The sequence below is a fragment of the Pseudorca crassidens genome, chromosome 14 (genome assembly GCF_039906515.1).
Source record: "Pseudorca crassidens isolate mPseCra1 chromosome 14, mPseCra1.hap1, whole genome shotgun sequence".
In the NCBI taxonomy this organism is placed as follows: Eukaryota; Metazoa; Chordata; class Mammalia; order Artiodactyla; family Delphinidae; genus Pseudorca; species Pseudorca crassidens.
This window is the reverse complement of record NC_090309.1, coordinates 66,202,225-66,222,667: the sequence shown is the minus strand read 5'-3', so window position 1 is coordinate 66,222,667 and position 20,443 is coordinate 66,202,225. Positions and strand designations below refer to the sequence as shown.

General features: G+C 41.1%; 1 long non-coding RNA gene across 2 annotated transcripts in view; it reads left to right on the top strand.

Annotated features, from left to right (window-relative positions):
- The window catches only part of LOC137205296 (uncharacterized), an 84,819-nt gene that overhangs the window by 38,964 nt on the left and 25,412 nt on the right, over positions 1-20,443 (top strand). The window contains exons 3-4 of one of the 2 annotated variants that reach the window (XR_010934087.1): positions 18,796-18,906; positions 19,789-19,884. This is a non-coding gene — a long non-coding RNA (uncharacterized lncRNA). The remainder of the gene's footprint in view (positions 1-18,795; positions 18,907-19,788; positions 19,885-20,443) is intronic. The other variant, XR_010934088.1, reaches the window with a different exon arrangement.

The window sequence follows — 20,443 nt, the reverse complement described above, 5'->3', positions numbered from 1 at the left end:
TCCTGAATTTGGTTTTGAAAAACGTGAACCCTTATTAGAATTAACAAATTTCTCATTTGAACCGTCTGATGACCCTGATGTAAAAATTGTGTCATTTCAATGTTTACATGGTTCTACATCTGCTAAAGGAGACACATTAGCAGCTACTACTTCATTTTTCAGACATGCACAAGAAAATTTGTAATTGAAAATGAGTGACATTAGTTTAGGAGACAGGTCTTTGCATCTAAATGAAAAATTAAGCTTCACAGAGTGATATGGAAACATACCTTGTGCAGGTGCTCCTGTTAAATCATCTTTGAGCATGGGCTACTTAAGTAACAAACTTTTGAAGGAAGTGCTGATGCTTCTTCAGCAAATTTGTGTTTTCTGGTTTTCATGTGGCCAGCAGTAGCATTATGATATCCTTATAGTGTAAGCAAGATGGCCACAAATATTTTATGAAGTTATACATTCATCTACAATTTTAATTTTTTTTTCTAAAAATGTACTTTGATCCTTTGAAGCTGATTGCTCCGCAAAGAGTTTATTGTCAAAGAAAAAATATTACCCAACAGTGCAATAAATACTAGTTGGAGATACACTTTGAGGTAAATGACAAAACCACTGTAAGCAAGTATATTCAAACTATAGTCCAGGGACTTCCCTGGTGGCGCAGTGGTTAAGAATCCACCTGCCAATGCAGGGGACTCAGGTTTGAGCCCTGGTCCAGGAAGATCCCACATGCCGCAGAGCAACTAAGCCCGTGAGCCACAACTACTGAGCCTGCGCTCTAGATCCGTGAGCCACAACTGCTGGGCCCTTGCATCACAACTACTGAAGCCCGCGTGCCTGGAGCCCGTGCTCTGCAACAAGAGAAGCCACTGCAATGAGAAGCCTGCACACCACAATGAAGAGTAGCCCCGACTCACTGCAACTACAGAAAGCCTGCGCGCAGCAACGAAGACCCAATGCAGCCAAACGTAAATAACTAAAATAAATAAATTTTTAAAAATAGGCAGACTGAATTATACCGTTTTAAAAAACAAAAATCTCTCCATACACTCTATGACGGGGCTCCTTAGCCCTCACTTCCTGAACATATTTCACCTACAACTACCCTACACTTTCCCACTGACCTTGCTGACATGTGGCCAGGCAGCTTCATGGACCTCCCTGGCCACAGCAGGGACAAGGGGGAGGTGACAGGCAGCAGGATCTGTCACCACCACTGAGTCCCTAGGAACTGGTGGTTAGGCACCAGTATTTTATCATGTGGTCCTTCAGAGACGGTGTCAGTTGTACCTCGTCAGGGAACAGTTGGGAAAAGAGAGAAGGTTGTTGCTGGTCATCCTTCAGATTTTATTACGAGGAAAAGTGAGACCTCTTTACTGCACCTGTGTCTCCACACTACTGCTCAAGACTGGCAAAGGCTGAGAATCCCAAGAGGAGGTCTACTAAACCCCTACCAGGTTGTTGAATTCCACAATTATTAATAATGTTTTGTTTTAAAAATGGAGCATGAGGAGGACCTTCAAGACGGCAGAGTTGTAAGATGTGGAGATCACCTTCCTCCCCACAAATACATCAGAAATACATCTACATGTGGAACAACTCCTACAGGACACCTACCGAACGCTGGCAGAAGACCTCAAACTTCCAATAAGGCAAGAAACTCCCTTTGTACATGGGTAGGGCAAAAGAAAAAAGAAAAAACAGAAAAAAGAATAGGGACAGGACCTGCACCAGTGGGAGGGAGCTGTGAAGGAGGAAAGGTTTCCACACACTAGGAAGCCCATTCACGGGCTGAGATGGCAGGAGGCGGCGGGGGGGAAGCTTTGGAGCCATGAAGGAGAGCACAGCAACAGGGGTGCAGAGTGCAAAGCAGAGATTCCCGCACAGAGGATTGGTGCCGACCAGCACTCACCAGCCCAAGAGGATTGTCCGCTCACCCGCCAGGGCAGGTGGGGGCTGGGAGCTGAGGCTTCAGCTTCAGAGGTCAGATCCTAGGAGTGAACACAGCCAGAAGGGGGCTAGTGCGCCAAAGCTAGCCAGGAGGGAGTCCGGGAAAAAGTCTGGAACTGCCAAAGAGGCAAGAGACATTTGTTTTGGGGTGTGTGAGGAGAGGAGATTCAGAGCACCACTTAAATGAGCTCCAGAGATGGGTGTGAGCTGCAGCTATCAGCGTGGACACCAGAGACGGGCATTAAATGCTAAGGCTGCTGCTGCCACCAAGAAGCCTGTGTGCAAGCACAGGTCACTGTACACACCTCCCATCCCGGGAGCCTGTGCAGCCCACCATTGTCACGGTCCTGTGATCCAGGGACCACTTCCCTGGGAGAACACACGGCGCGCCTCAGGCTGTTGCAAAGTCATGCTGGCCTCTGCTGCCACAGGCTTGCCCTGCATTCTGTACCCCTCCATCCCCCTGGCCTGTGTGAGCCAGAGCCCCCTTATAAGCTGCTACTTTAACCCTATCCTATCTGGGAGGGGAACAAATGCCCTCAGGCAACGTACAAGCGGGGGGGGGGGGGGGCAAATCCAAAGCTGAATCCCAGGAGCTGTGTGAACAAAGAAAAAGGGAAATTTCTCCCAGCAGCCTCAGGAGCAGTGGATTAAATCTCCACAATCAACTTGATGTGCCCTGCATCTGTGGAATACCTGAATAGACAATGTATCATCCCAAAATTGAGGTGGTGGACTTTGGGGGCAACTTTTTTAGACTTGGGGTTTGCTTTCTGCATCTAATTTGTTTCTGGTTTTGTTTACCTTAGTTTACTATTTGCAGCTTATTATCATTGGTGGATTTGTTTACTGGTTTGGTTACTCTCTTCTTTCATTTTTTAAAATTACTTTTTAATTTTTAATAATATTTTTTTATTTTAATAACTATATTTTATTTTATTATTTCCTTCTTTTTTTTCCCTCCCTTTTCTTCTGAGCCATGTGGCTGACAGGGTCTTGGTGCTCTGGCGAGGTGTCAGGCCTGAGCCACTGAGGTGGGAGAGCCGAGTTCAGGACACAGGTCGATCAGAGACCTCCCAGCTCCACATAATATCAAATGGAGAGACTTCTCCCAGAGATCTCCATCTCATTACTAAGATCCAGCTCCACTCAATGACCAGCAAGCTACAGTGCTGGACACCCCAAACCAAACAACTAGCAAGACAGGAACACAACCCAACCTATTAGCAGAGAGGCTGCCTAAAATCATAAGTTCACAGACACCCCAAAACACATGACTGGACGCATTCCTGCCCACCAGAAAGACAAGATCCAGCCTCATCCACCAGAACACAGGCACCAGTCCCCTCCACCAGGAAGCCTATAAAACCCACTGAACAAACCTTACACACTGGGGGCAGACACCAAAGACAACAGGAACTATGAACCTGCAACCTGCAAAATGGAGACCCCAAACACAGTAAGTTAAGCAGAATAAGAAGACAGAGAAATACACAGCAGATGAAGGAGCAAGGTAAAACCCCACCAGACCAAACAAATGAAGAGGAAATAGGCAGTCTGCCCAAAAAAATTCAGAGTCATGATAGTGAAGATGATCCAAAATCTTGGAAATAGAACGGAGAAAATACAAGAAACATTTAACAAGGACGTAGAAGAACTAAAGAGCAAACAATGATGACAACACAATAAATGAAATTAAAAATTCTCTAGAAGGAATCAATAGCAGAATAACTGAGGCAGAATAACAGATAAGTGACCTGGAAGATAAAATAGTGGAAATAACTACTGCAGAGCAGAATAAAGAAAAAAGAATGAAAAGAATTGAGGACAGTCTCAGAGACCTCTGGGACAACCACCAATATTCGAATTATACGGGCCCCAGAAGTAGAAGAGGAAAAGAAACGGACTAAGAAAATATTTGAAGAGATTATAGTCGAAAAATTCCCTAATATGGGAAACGAAATAGTCAATCAAATCCAGGAAGCACAGAGTCTCATACAGGGTAAATCCAAGGAGAAACATGCCAAGACACATATTAATCAAACTATGAAAAATTAAATACAAAGAAAAAATACGAAAACCCGCAAGGGAAAAACAACAAATAACATACAAGGGAATCCTTTAAGGTTAACAGCTGATTTATCAGCAGAAACTCTGCAAGCCAGAAGGGTGTGACAGGACATATTTAAAGTGATGAAAGGGAAAAACCTACAACCAAGATTACTCTACCCAGCAAGGATCTCATTGAGATTCAACGGAGAAATTAAAACCTTTACAGACAAGCAAAAGCTAAGAGAATTCAGCACTGCCAAACCAGCTTTGCAACAAATGCTATAGGAACTGCTCTAGTCAGGAAACACAAGAGAAGGAAAAGTCCTACAATGCCAAACCCAAAACAATTAAGAAAATGGTAATAGGAACATACATATTGATAATAACCTTAAATGTAAGTGGATTAAACGCTCCAACCAAAGACATACACTGGCTGAATGGATACAACAACAAGAACTGTGTATATGCTGTCTACAAAAGACCCACTTCATACCTAGGGACACATAGAGACTGAAAGTGAGGGGATGGAAAAAGATATTCCATGCAAATGGAAATCAAGCTAAAGCTGGAGTAGCAATTCTCATATCAAACAAAATAGACTTTAAAATAAAGACTATTACAAGAGACAAAGAAGGACATGACATAATGATCAAGGGATCAATCCAAGAAGAAGATATAACAATTGTAAATATCTATACACCCAACATAGGAGCACCTCAGTACATAAGGCAAATGCTAAAAGCCATAAAAGGGGAAATCAACAGTAACACAATCATAGTAGGGGACTTTAACACCCCACTTTCACCAATGGACACATCATCCAAAATGAAAATAAATAAGGAAACACAAGCTTTAAATGACAATTAAACTGAATGGACTTAATTGGTATTTATAGGACATTCCATCCAAAAACAACAAAATACACTTTCTTCTCAAGTGCTCATTGAACATTCCCTAGGATAGATCATATCTTGGGTCACATATCAAGCCTTGGTAAATTTAAGAAAATTGAAATCATATCAAGTATCCTTTCCAACCACGACGCTCTGAGACTAGATATCAATTACGGGAAAAAAAATCTGTAAAACATACGAACACATGGAGGCTAAGCAATACACTACTAAATAACCAAGAGATCACTGAAGAAATCCAAGAGGAAATCAAAAAATACCTAGAAACAAATGACAATGAAAACACGACAAACCAAAACCTATGGGATGCAGCAAAAGCAGTTCTGAGAGGGAAGTTTATACCAAACAATCCTACCTCAAGAAACATGTCAAAAAAAGAATTTAACCTTACACGTAAAGCAATTAGAGAAAGAAGAATTAAAAAACCCCAAAGTTAGCAGAAGGAAAGAAATCATAAAGATCAGATCAGAAGTAAATGAGAAAGACTACCAAACGTAAAAGAGATAGCTAGTGGGAAGCAGCTGCATAGCACAGGGAGATCAACTCGGTGCTTTGTGACCACTTAGATGGTCGGGATACAGAGGGTGGGAGGGAGGGTGACGCAAGAGGGAAGAGAAATGGGGACATATGTATATGTATAACTGATTCACTTTGTTATAAAGCAGAAACTAACGAACCATTGTAAAGCAATTATACTCCAATAAAGTTGTTAAAAAACAAAAAAGAAAGAAATGAAAAAGAAATGAAGGAAATGATAGCAAAGATCAATAAAACTAAAAGTTGGTTCTTGGAGAAGATAAAATTGATAAACCACTAGCCAGACTCATCAAGAAAAAAAGGGAGAAGACTCAAAGCAATAGAATTAGAAATGAAAAAGGAGAAGTAACAACTGACACTGCAGAAGTACAAAGGATCATGAGAGATTACTACAAGCAACTATATGCCAATAAAATGGACAACCTGGAAGAAATGGACAAATTCTTAGAAAAGCACAACCTTCCGAGACTGAACCAGGAAGAAATATAAAATATAAGCAGACCAGTCACAAGCACTGAAATTGAAACTGTGATTAAAAATCTTCCAACAAACAAAATCCGAGGACCAGGTGGCTTCACAGGCGAATTCTGTCAAACATTTAGAGAAGAGCTTACACCTATCCTTCTCAAACTCTTCCAAAATATAGCAGAGGGAGGAACACTCCCAAACTCATTCTATGAGGCCACCATCACCCTGATACCAAAACCAGACAAGATGTCACAAAGAAAGAAAACTACAGGCTAATATCACTGATGAATATAGATGCAAAAATCGTCAACAAAATACTAGCAAACACAATCCAACAGCACATTAAAAGGATCATGCACCCCGATCAAGTGGTATTTATCCCCGGAATGGATGGATTCTTCAATATACGCAAATCAATCAATGTGATAAACCGTATTAACAAACTGAAGGAGAAAAACCGTATGATCATCTCAATAGATGCAGAAAAAGCTTTTGAAAAATTCAACACGCATTTATGATAAAAGTTCTCCAGAGAGTAGGCATAGAGGGAATTTACCTCAACATAATAAAGGCCATATATAACAAACCCACAGCCAACATCGTCCTCAATGGTGAAAAACTGAAACCATTTCCTCTAAGATCAGGAACAAGACAAGGTGCCCAATCTCACCACTCTTATTCAACACATATTTGGAAGTTTTAGCCACAGCAATCAGAGAAAAAAAGAAATAAAAGAAATCCAAATCAGAAAAGAAGAAGTAAAGCTGTCACTGTTTGCAGATGACATGATACTACACATCGAGTATCCTAAAGATGCTGCCAGAAAACTACAAGAGCTAGTCAATGAATTTGGTAAAGTAGCAGTATACAAAATTAATGCACAGAAATCTCTGGCAGTCCTATACACTAATGTTGAAAAATCTGAAAGAGAAATTAAGGGAACACTCCCAATTACCATTGCAACAAAAAGAATAAAATTCCTAAGAGTAGATCTACCGAAGCAGACAAAAGACCTTTATGCAGAAAACTATAAGACACTGATGAAAGGAATTAAAGATAATACAAACAGATGGAGAGACATACCATGTACCTGGATTGGAAGATTCAACATTGTGAAAATGACTCTACTACCCAAAGCAATCTACAGATTAATGAAATCCCTATCAAACTATTAATGGCATTTTTCACAGAACTAGAACAAAAAATTTCACAATTTGTATGGAAACATGAAAGACCCTGAATAACCAAAGCAATCTTGAGAAAGAGAAGCGGAGCTGGTGGAATCAGGCTCCCTCACTTCAGACTATACTACAAAGCTACAGTAATCAGGATAGTATGGTACTGTCACAAAAACAGAAATATAGATCAATGGAACAGGTTAGAAAGCCCAGAGGTAAACCCACACACATATGGTCACCTTATCTTTCATAAAGGAGGCAGGAATGTACAGTGGAGAAAGGACAGCCTCTTCAATAAGTGGTGCTGGGAAAACTGGACAACTACATATGAAAGAACAAAACTAAAACACTCCCTAACACAAAAATAAACTCAAAGTGGATTAGAGACCTAAATGTAAGGCCAGACACTGTAAAACTCTTAGAGGAAAACATAGACAGAACACTCTATGACATAAATCACAGCAAGATACTTTTTGACCCACCTCCTAGAAAAATGGAAATAAAAACAAAATAAACACATGGGACCTAATGAAACTTCAAAGTTTTGCACAGCAAAGGAAACCATAAACAAGACAAAAGACAGCCCTTAGAATGGGAGGAGATATTTGCAAGCAAAGCAACTGACAAAGGATTAATCTCCAAAATATACAAGCTGCTCTTGCAGCTCAATATCAAAAAAGCAAACAACCCAATCCAAAAATGATCAGAAGACCTAAATAGACATTTCTCCAGAGAAGATATACAGATTGCCAACAACACATGAAAGGATGCTCAACATCACTAATCATTAGAGAAATGCAAATCAGAACTACAATGAGGTATCACCTCACACCAGTTAGAATGGCCATCATCAAAAAATCTACAAACAATAAATGCTGGAGAGGGTGTGGTGAAAAGGGAACCCTCTTGCACTGCTAGTGGAAATGTAAATTGATACAACCACTATGGAGAACAGTATGGAGCTTCCTTAAAAAACTAAAAATAGGGCTTCCCTGGTTGCGCAGCAGTTGAGAGTCCACCTGCCAATGCAGGGGACACGGGTTCGTGCCCCGGTCTGGGAGGATCCCACATGCCGCGGAGCAGCTGGGCCCGTGAGCCATGGCCGCTGGGCCTACGCGTCCGGAGCCTGTGCTCCACAGCAGGAGAGGCCACAACAGTGAGAGGCCCGCGTACCGCCAAAAAAAAAAAACAAACTAAAAATAGAACTACCATATGACCCAGCAATCCCACTACTGGGCATATACTCTATGAAAACTGTAATTCAAGAAGAGACATGTACATTGCAGCTCTATTTACAATAGCCAGGACATGGAATCAACCTAAGTGTCCATTGAGAGATGAATGGATAAAGAAGATGTGGCACATAGATACAATGGAATATTAGCCATAAAAAGAAGTGAAATTGATTTATTTGTAGTGAGGTGCATGGACCTAGAGACTGTCATAGAGTGAAGTAAGTCACAAAGTGAAAAATACCGTACGCTAACAGATATGTATGGAATCTAAAGAGAAAATAAAACATTTTCTGAAGAACCTAGGGGCAGTACAGGAATAAACACGCAGACATAGAGAACGGACTTGATGACACACAGAGGGGGAAGGGTATGCTGGGAGGAATTCAGAGAGTGGCGTGGACATATATACACTACCAAATGTAAAATAGATAGCTAGTGGGAAGCAACCGCATAGCACAGCGAGATATGCTCGGTGCTCTATGTCTACCTAGAAGGGTGGGAGGGAGATGCTAGAGGGAGGAGATATGGGGATATATGTATATGTATAGCTGATTCACTTTGTTATACAGCAGAGACTAACACACCATTGTAAAGCAATTATACACTAATAAAGATGTTTAAAAAAATATGAAGCACCTGATATATGTTAAATTGCCTGAGGCTGTCCTAGGAAAACCTGAAAGTATAGTCAACCAGATTATCATCCCTTGCTTTGGTTTTCCTATAACCTCCTGATGAAGGGTAATCTAGGACTAATTTTACAAACAACTTGTATGTAATAAAAATGACCTTTTGTTTAAATGAGAAGGAGAATGAAGTTGGTGCAGTCTGGAATGGGATAATGTAAAACTAAAAGATAAGGCAACTTGGGCTCATTCAGACATCATGACTTACCTCTCCTGGAAGCTAAATCCCAGGGGCAATTTCTGATCATTTTCTTACCGGTCCAGAGTGATTTCCAGTTAAAGCAGGCTGAGTTCTCAAGGGGTGGGGGAAAACTGGGTAATTTATCTTACTCTTGCTTCATAAGCCCAGGGCCTGCATAAATGCGAGCCTACAGCACTGAAATCCCCTTTTAACTGTGCCCCAAGTGGAGTGTCAGGAAATCGCTCCTTTTTTTCTTTTCTTTCTTTGAGGAGGTGGCGTTAGAAGTCCAAAGTTGTATTGGAGACCAGCTGTATACAAGTTGTGTAAACTTTATTGTCTGAGGGCTTCATCACCTGTAAAAGGTCCTTCATAGCATGGGCTGCCAACACATCTGGGTCACAACAGCTGGGAACAATTTTCAATTGGAAAAATAACTTATGTGGAAAAGGAGAATAAACTTTCATCATATACTGGCTGGTTGTAAACTAAGGCCATGTCAGAGATAAGTTCTAATGGCTTGTTTTTCTGTTGGGTTGTAGTCAGATATTTTGGGGGCATATAAGGCACACATTTCCCAGGTGATGAAACATTATAATAAAATGAAGTGGATCACCTTTTTACCTTTTTTGAGTCGTTTACTAGTGGATTCTGGGAAACAGATGCTGAATGTCTAACAAAATTTTTATATTACTTTGTTAGGGCTTTTTCACAGTAACCTGATCAACACATTGTAGAGCAAACACATCAAAGTAAAAAAGCATATCAAAGTATATAAGTATGACCTAACACAGATTAAAATTGAATTTTTAAAAATATCAAATAATGCTATGTGGACTTGGGTGATCAGATGCCTGTGACTAGAGAGTCCAGGTAGGAGAAAACAGAAGCGAGGGTCCTGTCCAGAAGCAGAGTAAAACCATATTTCAAATTTGGAATCTGTTATAGTTTTAATCATCAGATATCCTGTTCTTTTTCTGGTTTAGGAAGCAAAAAGCATGAGTGGACCTCAATCCACAGAGTGTTTCAGAAATAGAAGTACACGTAGTACTTGTAAATTCTACCTAGATTTGTATCTTGTCAACTCTAAAAGTCTTTCTGTTTGCCCAAAAGTCATGATAAAAGGTTAGTTTTTTCACAATTTCATTTGATGTATTTTTCAACTATTATTTATTTTATAATTTCTAATTTTAAAAATTTGTTGTAGTAGAACATAACATTTACCATTTTAATAATTTTTTAAGTGTACAATTCAGTGGCATTAAGTACTTTCACAATGTTGTGTAACCATCATCCCTATCTATTTCCAGAACTGGATTTCTAATTTTTTAAGCTTCTTCAAGTTATGAGACTTTAGTGTTAAAGAGGGAAAACTGCATGATTTTGCTTTAAAGTGAGATCAGTAAGCAGCTGTTTGCTTTCTTCCTGCCTGGGGATGTAGATTATCACTGAGACAGTTCTTGTTAGGTATGTCTGTAATTGTCAATTTACTGTGCTTAACCCTTTTTTGAACTCTGCTTTTATTCTGGGATGGTTGTAAACCAGGAAAGAGCTACAAAAACCTATACATGCTCTGAAAAGAAATTTCAGCAGGACTATATGGCTGGTGTGGGAGCCGAGGGGAAGTTTATTATGTTCATATATGGAAGAAAGGGAAGTCATTCAAGACTCACAATGGTTAGATGTGACTATGTGTGTTAACTAAATAGGGGGACAGATAGGAGTTTAGTTTCTAAACTTCTGCAATTCAGATTGTGTATGGATGTTATGTCAAATGAAGATGCTTGTAAAATGAAATCTCGGAGTATGTATGTGTTAAAGGAAATCAACAAAGCATAGACCTGAGTAACTTTAGACTCGAAGCTCCCCGAAGCTCCTGATCATCAGATCTAGCCATTTGGGTGTTTACAGAACGTTTAATCTCTCCTAAATGTCCCATGTTAATATCCCCTGCAGACTCCCTCACTGGCAATAGCCCATCTCTAGGTAGCAGTGAAACCCTGCTGAAGTCCCATTTGGAATATTTATGGTCTATTTCTGAACCCATGTCTCTTCTGTTTTGAAATCATGGTTGCAAAAGGCTCAGAATTGAAAGGTTTCATTGTAAATGTCCCTTAAAGAGAAAAATGGAAATGGGACTCTTGGCTTAATTTACTTCATGAGTCAAGTAGGGATATCCATCATTATAATTGGTTTTGACAGAAATATGGCAAAATGTTAGCGTTTGTTAAATCATTATGGCTACTATATGGATGTTGGTTTTAGTACTCTCTATACTTTTCTGGATCTACTAGGACAAAAATGAATATATACAATTTATAGAATTGACAAAGCAGGGGGCATTATCCTTCTGGGGTAGGCAAGGAAAATTTCACCTTTATGTTAATTTGGAATTTACTGGGCTCCCTAGAATAAAGTTGCTTCCAAACTCCCAAGCAATCTTATCTGCACATCTTTTGAAAAAGACTTCATTGTTGCATTCATCCCATTGCTTCAGGGGCGGTACAGCTTACAGTGAAAGAACAATTTCAACAAGTACTAAAGATTGTCCCTATGTTGGCTGGTTTGGAAACTGGTAAGTGAATTCAGAAAATAAATCGTTCTGATTCTTTAGAGCTTTGAGGCTTTGAACAAAATAATGAATACCCCTTAGTAATTAACATGCTTTGTTTGGTTTTGGTTCTTTTGAAAGCAATCAAGGAAAGGGATGGAAAGGAAAGAAGTGCTCAGAAAGCCCCCCAAAGCACTTTGGCACTCCCAAAGCAACCAGATGATGAATTACGCAGTGGGGGTATATGGCTAAGTGGGTCCTATTTTTGTGTTATTCAATAACACTAGGAAACATGCTTTAGTTCACAGCATTGTTTCTCTTCTAGTGTCTCCAATCAGCAACACGTAGCTTTTGGTATTGCTAGAGTGATTTCAGTGTACCAAGTGTCTTTGAGTAGATGTCTAAGGGGATAAAGCTAAGGAAAAGAAGAGGGTAGACAGAGGGCATTTGACCACAAAGACTGAGAATTTCATTCATTTGTGGAAGAATTCCTTGGCTAGTACCTCTGGGAAATAGGATGGTTTATAGCAAAGATTCCCAGGCATACATGTTCTCAGTAACAAAGAGGCTTTGGGATGCTGTGTTGGTGAGGGTGCTTTTAGCTTCAAGAAACCTCGGACCCAATTCAGGATGGCTTGAGCCATGAGGGGATTCATTATCTTGCATGACAAGTCCTAAAGTAGGCATGCTCCACTCAGGCCACACCAGGGCACTGGCACCACTTCTCCGTGGCTTTCTGGATTTGTCCTCTTCTCCGTGTTGGCATTATTTTGCAGCAGCTCTGAACACAACGGTGTTTTGTGGTCTTTTTCGCACCGGTCTTGCTGGACAAGTTCATATTCACTAGGGAGTCCCAGGAGCTGACTCTTCTTCTTCTCTTTTTTTTTTTTTTGAAGTGTAATTGATTCACAATATTGTGTTAGTTTCAGGTATACGACAAAATGATTCAGATACACACACACACACACACATACTTTTTTTCAATAGGTTATTACAAGATATTGAATATAGTTCCCTGTGCTGACGCTTCTTAATGAGGAGGTGCTGGAACCAGCTACCACTGAGGACAGCTGAGATTGGAAAGACGGAGGTGCTACAAAAGTAAGAAAGGAATAATTTTAAGTAGATCACCCCCAATTCTTGAGGAGGACACACCCACCTTCAGTTACTGTTTTCTGACTTCTGGGATAAAACAACCAGCAAAATCAAGTGAAAATGATGCTGTGCTCCATAGGTCACTGCTCATTCTTACTCTAAAAATGAAAACAGTGTGCCTTTAAATCTGTCTCTTAACAGGATTTAAGTCTGTATGCCTAAATTTGTAAATGCAATTTTCTCATTTTCTTTATTTTCTAAATACATTGTGATTGTGGTTTTCATTTCCTCTTTGACCAGCTAGTTATTTAGGAGCAGAATCTTCAATTTATAGGAATTTGGTTTGTCGTTGATGTTATCTAAACTTCTATAAGTTCTATAACTTTTTTCTTTCTACTAAACAATGTGGTGGTCTTAATTTTTCTTAAAAACCTATTTATTTATTATTTTTGGCTGCGTTGGCTCTTTGTTACTGTGCACAGTCTTTCTCTAGTTGCAGTGAGTGGGGGCTACTCTTCATTGCGGTGCGCGGGCTTCTCATTGCGGTGGCTTCTCTTGTTGTGGAGCATGCGCTCTAGAGCGCAGGCTCAATAGTTGCGGTGCACGGGCTTAGTTGCTCTGCAGCGTGTGGGATCTTCCTGGACCAGGGCTCGAACCTGTGTCCCCTGCATTGGCAGGTGGATTCTTAACCACTGCACCACCAGGGAAGTCCAAACAATTTAAACAAACGTGTACGTGGAAACAGACACGGCCTAAAATTCCAAAGGCCAGGCAGTTACGCCATTTTGTATGGTATGGATTTCATGTTGGGCCGTGGCTCTTTAGTGAACCAACTGGAGGCATAATTAGCTTAGGGAAACAAGAATATCTTCAGAGACGTGTCCGTTTGTTTAGGCAGGCTTGTATAACTCTTTAGAGAATCTCTGAAGAGGAGTAGTAACTATGGAGAATGCCTAGCTTTACTATGTCCCAATCAATCCTTAGGTTTCATGGTCTGGAATAAATACTAAGAACCAAAGAATTAACTGACATATTATGTGGCTCTAATAATAAGTAAGGACTCTAATTTTTTTTCAATTTTTATTTTATATTGAAGTATAGTTGATTAACAATGTGTTAATTTCAGGTGTACAGCAAAGTGGTTCAGTTATACATATACATGTATCTATTCATTTTAAAGTTCTTTTCCCATTTAGGTTATTACAAAATATTGAGCAGAGTTCCCTGTGCTATACGGTAGGTCCTTGTTGGTTGTCTGTTTTAAATATAGCAATGTGTACATGTCAATCCCAAACTTCCGATCTATCCCTCCCCCAACCCTTCCCCCCGGTAATCATAAGTTTGTTCTCTAAGTCTGTGGGTCTGTTTCTGTCTTGTAAATAAGTTCATTTGTATCATTTTTTAAGGTTCTGCATATAAGTGATATCATATGATATTTGTCTTTCTCTGTCTGAATTATTTCACTTAGTATGATATCTCCAGGTCCATCCATTTTGCTGCAAATGGCATTATTTCGTTCTTTTTAATGGCTGAGTAATATCCCATTGTATATATGTTCCACACCTTCTTTATCCATTCGTCTGTCAGTGGACATTTAGGTTGCTTCCATGTCTTGGCTATTGTAAACAACACTGCAATGAACATTCAGGTACATGAGAACTCTAATTTTTAAACAAACATACCAGAAATTGTGCATTCAAATGAGTGCTGTCCTCTTCAACATGGTATAATGCAAAAGGACAAATTAGTTGAGTACCCCAACTTCACTGGTTTGGTTCCTTAAATAGCTATGTTGGGGATTCTGAGGCTGAATCTTGCTCAGCAGAAAAGAGTACCTTGATCTACTGTAAAATCTACCCTGCTCCTGGGTTGGGAGGGTGGAAACACAAGTGCTATATAATTGTCCTTCCTGGTCTCATGGTAAGACCCCTGGATTTGGGGGTTTGAAGACCTGCGCTTGATGGCTCTGTCATTTACCAGCTGTGAGATCTTGTGAAAACACATGCTGTGCACCTCAGCTTCTTTAATTTAATGGTAATTAGTCATAAAAATATTTCCACTTTCTATTTCATAGATATGTATGTGATAGCCCCCTTCATAACCTATAACGCACTAATTGTTATGTTATTCTTCAAGATGGTCACTCTGGTAGGCTGTGATCTTATTTGCAATTATTTGGTCATTGTACATGCTACTAAATGGGAGTACATTTACATTTTGAGCAACTTGGGAAAAGCACTTTTATATGTACCTTGTTTTCTTAATTCAGTTAGATTACCTACAAATTAATTGATCATGACCTTTGGATCTGAATGACATGACTCTTCCCCCCAATTAAATTCACTATCAATAGGTGAAGATTTGTCACCACTGGGTTATTAAATAGAGTATGCCACAGGTGTTTGAAGGTTCTTCCCAAAGAGGAATTCCAAAAAATGATTTGTGCAATGGCAGTCTCATTAGTACTAGAGTATGGTCTTCTGAGGATACTATATTGAAGGCCAAAACTCACTTGCATGTATAACTTTCTGTTAGCTTGTTTATAAATCAGTCATTTTGCATTAGAATCTCATGGGCTGTATAGCAATATTCCCATGTGTTGAATCAGAATGATGTTCCTAGGCTGATCCTGCAGTAATTTCTAGGAATGCACAGTTATGTAAACAAGGAGCCCAGATGAATTCTCAGCTCCTGATAGAAAGGGAATTGGAGATTTCTGGTGTTTACTGATAATATGTCAATCTCCAAGCAACCAAATGTTGGTGACTCCAGAATTGCAAAATATGGATTTAATACAGCTGTGAAAAACCTGTCTGTCCATAAGCACTACTAAGGTGAGGGGGAGGCAAGAATTATTGGCAGGAAAGCAAATGAATGGAGGAGAGTCTTTCAGCATTGGAGAGTGGGCTTTCTGAAGGGAATGTTGGCATAGTTCTAATCCTAAGCTATGATGGGGGTGCAGTACCTCTCGGGGGTGAGGGGCCTCTGCCCCAGGCCCTGAGCTTTCAAAGGTCATTCTCTGGCCTTCCTCTCACCATGAAAAGAAGAGTCCACAGGGCCACAGGATGTAACCATCTTCAGTCCACTGTGGTAGGAAGAATTCTAAGATGCCACCTACGATTCCCACCCCCTGTATCTTCCCCTCTCCCTGTGGTGGGACCTAATAATATAATGGATGTCACTCCTGTGATCAGATTATGTTATATGGCAAAGGCATTTGGAAGAGATCATTATAGTTCCTGGTCAGTTGACTGTAAGCTAATCGGAAAAGAGATTGTTTCTGTTCGGCCTCATTTGATTAGGTCCAGTTCTTTAAAAGGGGGACTGAGTCTTTCCTGACAAGAGAGATTCTCCTACTGGCCTTAAAGAAGCAAGTTGCTAATAGTTCTACAGCCACAAGGAATGGAATTCTGCCGACAGCCAGTGACCTTGGAAGAGGGCCCTGAGCCTCAGATAAGACCCCAGCTCTGGCTAACACCTCGACTGCAGCCTGTTGAGACCCAGAGCAGAAGACCAAGGTAAACCATGCCTGGACTCTTGACCCCTGGAAACTCCAGATAATAAATATCTGTTGCTGTAAGCCACTAAGTTTGTGGTGATCTGAAGCAGCGTAGAGCACCTATGTTCATCTTCTCATCCAGTGGTATGCAGAGTGTGGTCTGTTTGCTACTGGTCCACGATGAGCTAAATAAGAGTCAGTGTTCAGTGCTTTCTATAGCAGTTTGACACTTCTCAAACATTTAAGTTGTATTTTATAAAAGTATTGATCCGTAGTGGAGAGGACATTTTAAAAACACGACAAAAAATAGTTCTTGCCCAGAGAAGCATGGTCCCAGTTCATGAGCTGGGTATCTGTAACCCTGACATCCCTGCACAAATGACCCAAAGCCAGGGCCTGCACAGTCCTCTTTCTCTGTTTGCTCATCTAAGGGCAGGTAGTCCTGCTGAGGAAATGACCCTGGGCCTGAGGGCAGCCAATGGGCAGCTTTTTATGGGGAAGTGGGGACGGAGCTTAGGAGGTGTGGGTTGGAGTGTCCGCAGGTGATGTGTGCGCCCCTCAAAGTGCTTGTGGGAGGTGAGAAGAGAAGGCGCTGGAGGCTGTGGCGATCTCTCTACATGCCCCCTCAGGGTTTCCTGACAAAACATGGGAAGGCCAAATTTCCTAAATTCAAGTATGGCTTTCATGTCATTGTGAAGCTTTATTGGACAATGTAGGAGGAGAGAACACATTTTACTTAATGTAATCTTGATTTGTATTTTTTAATATTCTAGACACATGCTATGTGGGCTTCCACTTGTACTTTTGCACTGGGCTTGCACGTGTTAGGAGTGAGCCTGGAGTGTGGTCTTTGCTTGTGGGACTGTTCCAAGTTCTTCTCGTGATGCCTGCAAACCTAGACCCCTGGTATGCTTAAATGGAGGTTTTCGTTTCTTTGTTTTGTTTTTAGTGAGGCCCTACTGTAATCAACACTGAAGGGCTTTCTGCCCTGATTATGCTTAGATTTTTACTCCTTTTTTCTCAGTTATAAAATAGTGGGTTATCCTGGATTTGTAATATGCAGCAGGAACCCAGGGAAGCAGCACCTTTCTTGAACAGCATTTCAGATACATAGCAAATGCATTTGCCAATGTGGTAGGCTGAATAATGGCCCCCAAAGATATCTCGGTCCTAATCTCTGAAATTTATGAAAGTTACCTTTTGTGTGAAAAGAGACTTTGCAGATATGATCCAATTGAGGAGACTGAGATGAGGAATTTATCCTGGATTACCAGGGTGGCGTCTATATGCTATCACGAGCATCCTTATAAGAGGGAAACACAGAGAGATTTGACTCAGTAGAGGAAGGAAATATGACCTTGAACTATGATGTGACACTGCTGGCTTTGAAGATGGAACAAGGGACCACAAGCCAAAGAATGCAGCTCTAGAAACTGGAAAAGGCAAGGAAAAGAATTCTCCCCTAGAGCCTCCAGAGGGAGTGCAGTCTGACGGACACCTTGATTTTGGCCCAGTGAACTGATTTTAGGTTCTGACCTTTCAGCCGCCAGGTTTGTGATAACTTGTTACAGTAGCCATAGGAAACTAATACACCAAAAATTGAGGCTCTTTCTTTCAATCTGAATTAAAAGTCTGGGGGGTTTGGTGCGTATGTGCAACCACTGTCACTTTTCTAGATGCTTTCACTATCAGTTTTCTAGAAGCAAGCTTTCTGGTATAGGCAGAGTACATGAGAGTGAGGAAGAGAGTAACACAGGCCCAAAGGACACGCTTCCAAAGCTATGTGGAAGGCTGGGTCCCAGCTGGTACAGTACTTTAGAACAAAAGAGTGTTTCCTTAAAATAACTGACGGAATGCGGGAAAGGACTATATACGTGTTCAGTTTTATGAATGGCCCACAGTTGACATTTATGATGTATCAGTCCCTGTTAATAGCTTGACTGACAGACAATTAAGGGATGCATAAGACTTCCATCCGTAAATAGTCCTGAGCACGCCCGAGAAGGAGCATGGTTTAGGGCAGCCTCTGGGGACTAGATGGAAATTGAAAAGTGAAACCAAGCGAAGGAAAACTCAGGGAAAAACTTAGGGAACAAAATTTCTGACCAAGATGTCTGAGCCTGGAGTCACCTTTTGATCAGCAGGAAATGGTGAGAAGCCCCCTATCTAAAATGACTGGGACGTGAAAGGATTTGTGGCAGGATAACGGGGAGTCTTCTCCATCTCTCACTTCACTGGTCTCCGCTGAAGCCCTGAGTTAGTCCCGAGGACTGTGGATACCCTTGAGGCCAAGAGAGCGCCAAGTAGCGGAGCAGATGAGCTGAACTTTCATTCCTGTCTTCCCTGGGGCTCAGAGGAAAGACTATTTTGCAAGCAGCTGCTGCACTTCTCCCAAAAGGCCCTTCTTTGTTCCCTTCGGCTCCCAGCCTTTGAACACGTTCTCTGTTTTTCTGTTATGCAGGTGTATGCTTGGGTCCAGCCTGGAAAACATCGCTGAAAGTTACTTGTGTAGCACCTCGTGCGTCTGTGAGGAGTTTGCTGCTGCTGACTTTCACCTCTGCTTGCCAAACAGGTTTTAAAAATTTTTTTTTAATTTTTTGAATCAGACCTTCTGGCCATAATGTTGTCCAAACAGCTGCAAAATCGTCTTGCTCAACTAGTCTAAATTTGGATTTGATTTACATCAGAAGAAAAAACTGTAGAAAAGAGAGCTTACCACCCCAAATCCACTACCTCCTCTGGCTTCCCAAGAGGTCAGTGTTTGCTGGTTGTGAATGACGGTGATCTGCATGGTGAGAAGAAAGATCTTCCCCAGAAATACTTTGTTTGTTTTCTTTGGTATTTAACACATTCCACCTGAGATTTATTGCTATGTGTGCTTTTATCCCTCCTGGGACACAGGGAGATCCTCAAGGCCATGGAGCACATCTTTCTTGTTTTCCTATTCCTTTCTCTTGCCCACTGCCCTTGGCTGTCCAATAACACTCCAGCAACTGCTGCAATTCCACACTTAATATGCAGCCCATTGAATGAAGAGAAACCTTTGCACATTAGTTATTTAACAAATTGGTAACAAAAGTACCTTGAATGTGCACAGCACCTAACCATTTTGACATGTTTTTTAATCTAATGTCTCATTTTATCTCTACAACATCCCTGAGGACTCTAGTATAACTAGTATAGTATAACTAGTATTAATAGTTCCACTGAACAGTTCAGAACATTGAAGTCTGGGAAAGTTGTGACTTAAAAAAGGTCACGCTGCAAATTATTGGCAGGGTTCATGTTAGGATCAGTTTCTTATTCTGCATCCTTGCCATGAGAGCAACAACGTGATGCTTTAGTCCATCTAGTTGACCCACAGTGAAGTATAAAACTTCTCATTTTTGCAAGTTGGGAGGAAACGGGGACCCAGTCATCTGAGTTTTGACCTGGCTGTAAATTGTGCCAATAGGGCTGGAACTGTGGTCTCCCAGATTGGAGAGTGTCAATCAAACCTTCACTCTATGGATAACCCACAGGACAGCCTCGTAGTTCTGAACCACAGCAGGTAAACCATAATATCAACTCTGTCCATTTTCTTAATGTACCCTCTTAATTAAGTCAAGTTATTTTGTTGGGAGTGACTGTGGGAGGCTCCAGGTATGGTGATTTCCAGAAAGAAAATCTTATAGCTGCTTTTGAAGACTCGGAACCCAGAGGATGATACAGATTCTTGCTTCCTTTCCCATCAGGGCACTGCCTGTCCATATTGGAGCCCACCCTGGAGGCTAACTAGGATTTCCTTGCGCACCCACAGTCCCCTCTGCCCTTGGACCGCCCTTCCCAGGGCCCTCTCAGCTGAGTGCTTTCAGTCTGAAGGGGCAGCAGTAGATTCTCTAGGTTTTCCCCAGAGAAACCAAACCCCCCAACTCAAATCACACTTATCTTGAAACGTTAATCACTTTTCACAGCATAGCATCCACGAGTTACTCTGCTAACCGAGCATCAGTCTGCTTCATCTTACAAAAGATATTTTCCCAGCAAATATCTGGGAAGTGAAGGCAAGAGAAGAGTGAGAAGGGAAGCAAACCCCAGCCTGTCCCACTTAGAGTTTCGAGTGTGATCAT